Source organism: Scomber japonicus, chromosome 11 (genome assembly GCF_027409825.1).
Source record: "Scomber japonicus isolate fScoJap1 chromosome 11, fScoJap1.pri, whole genome shotgun sequence".
NCBI classification, from domain to species: Eukaryota; Metazoa; Chordata; class Actinopteri; order Scombriformes; family Scombridae; genus Scomber; species Scomber japonicus.
In genome coordinates, this window is record NC_070588.1 from 19,735,718 (window position 1) to 19,738,386 (window position 2,669).

Here is a 2,669-nt window from a genome sequence, read left to right on the forward strand (position 1 = left end):
TATAGCTCTGAGATCTACTGACTCAGGTCAGATAGTTGAGCCCAGAGTTCAAACTAAACATGGTGAAGCAGCTTTTAGCTGTTATGCTGCAACTGGAACAAACTACCAGCAGAACTGAAATCAGCCCCAACTGTGAACATTTTTAAATCCAGGTTAAAAACACTTCTGTTCTCCTGTGCTTATGATTCAATCAATCAATCAATCTTTATTTGTATAGCGCCAAATCACAACAAAGTTATCTCAAGGCACTTTACACATAGAGCAGGTTCTAAACCGAACTCTTCAGGTTTTAACTTTAAAGAGACCCAACATTCCCACATGAGCAACAGTGGCGAGAAAAAACTCCCTTTTAACAGGAAGAAACCTCAGGCAGAACCAGACTCAGAAGTGGGCGGACATCTGCCTCGACCGGTTGGGGTAGAGAGGAGAGAAAGGAAGGATAGAGGAGAGAGGCACAATGAAATCAACAATGGAGCCAGATGATTGAGCTCTTTTAAAGCACTTTACATTTTAATCTTTCATTTAGAGCTAATTTATTATTTTATGCTGCAATCTTATATTTAATGCTCTATTCTAGCATTTTATTTGTATGTAAAGCACATCGAGTTGCCATTGTGTATGAAATGCGCTATATAAATAAAACTGCCTTGCCTTGCCTTGCCTTTTCCAATACTTGATAACTAGATTTAGGCGTAGTTGTAACACACCACACTATGCAGAGTTTGCTATTTATTATGTTAAGTAAAGTTCATAGACAGTTAAGTAACCGTTCTGAACATTTAATGAGTGTACACACCATGCTGGCAGGATCACACCTGCTTAAGACTGAATCACCACTTCCACATGGTGGAGAGTCTTCCTCAACCTGCTGCTGCACCACCATGGCAGCGGGAGCCTCACTCTGAAGAAGAACATGCGTGGGTGGGACTCCTGGGCCTCTGTAGCCTATCATAAGGCCAGTTACCATGGCAAGGAGCAGCAAAAACTAAATGAACAAATAAAAAATAAACAACGGGCAGCCATCGGCCCATTATTGATCGGCCCAAAAATACAGGTACTCCCAATGGCCAATCCACCCCTGTATGAAAAGGTCCTGAAAACAATTTAAATACTTGTATACAAATGTGTACTAAAACTAAAACTCCCTATAGGCCTATCCGAAAACAGCAGAGAAGGAGGAGCACAACTGGAGCAGCAGCAGCTGGATCCATTAGGAAAATGGCGACAGACGTATGAACTGTACTTAAAAAGAGGTGGATGGATGGAGACACAGTTTTTGTTCCTGTCCTCCTCCGGGACTTACAGCAGGTCATCAGCACGGTGTGTCTCTAGGAGCTACAACCTGCTGTTTGTGGTGTATGTATGCCTAATTATCCTGGTCATCAGAGACATAGAGGGTACGTATAGGTGGAGTATAATGATTCATTTGAAAATCACCACGCACTTTGCGAAAGCAAAGCAGGGTGGGGGGCGGTATTGTGTATCCTCGCCGACTGTCTGTCATGTAATTGTCTCACTTTATTCTGTGAGAACATGCGTGGGTGGGACTCTTGAGCCTTTGTAGCCTATCATAGGGCCATTGGGCCTCTGTAGCCTATCATAGGGCCATTGGACCTCTGTAGCCTATCATAGGGCCATTGGACCTCTGTAGCCTATCATAGGGCCATTGGGCCTCTGTAGCCTATCATAGGGCCATTGGGCCTCTGTAGCCTATCATAGGGCCATTGGGCCTCTGTAGCCTATCATAGGGCCATTGGACCTCTGTAGCCTATCATAGGGCCATTGGGCCTTTGTAGCCTATCATAGGGCCATTGGGCCTCTGTAGCCTATCATAGGGCCATTGGACCTCTGTAGCCTATCATAGGGCCATTGGGCCTCTGTAGCCTATCATAGGGCCATTGGTCCTCTGTAGCCTATCATAGGGCCATTGGACCTCTGTAGCCTATCATAGGGCCATTGGGCCTCTGTAGCCTATCATAGGGCCATTGGACCTCTGTAGCCTATCATGGGGCCATTGGACCAGGTATTCTTTAGACAGACAAGCCAATGGGCCTCTGCTGTGTCTGCAGGCTGCAGCAGAGCTCTGTGGGCCGGTGCATGTCTCTGCTCCTGGGTCGGGAGAGTTACCATGACAAGGTGCAGCAAAAACTAAATGAACAAATAAAAAATAAAAACGGGCAGCCATTGGCCCATTTTTGATCGGCCCACCGTGAAAAATCCCGGTACTCCCAATGGCCAATCCACCCGAGTCCAGCCGTTGTCTTGTTGCCTCCACAGTTGTCAAGGAGATCTCTAAAGGAGACAATGCAACACACTTTGGTAACTTCCAATTTCAAATGAGTACAATGAAGACAATATTTTTCAAGCTCAATGTAAAAATGTAAAAAAGACAAACTACAAAGGTACAAATGTACCTCTAATAACTGTATCAGAGATATTTGTTGTACTTTACTTTGAATCATAAATGAAAAAATAGTTAAAAATAGTTAAAGCTTTTAAGAATTTTAGAGGCACACAGATTTTACTTTGATGGAAATTTAAAATAGCCATAAAGCATTATAACAAATTAAATACAAGCCTACATGTTGTTTCTTCTAGCTCTCGCATCTCCTCAATTGGTCCTGTTGGGTTAGGGTTAGTCTCGCTCGCCCTGTACTGGATTATTAACC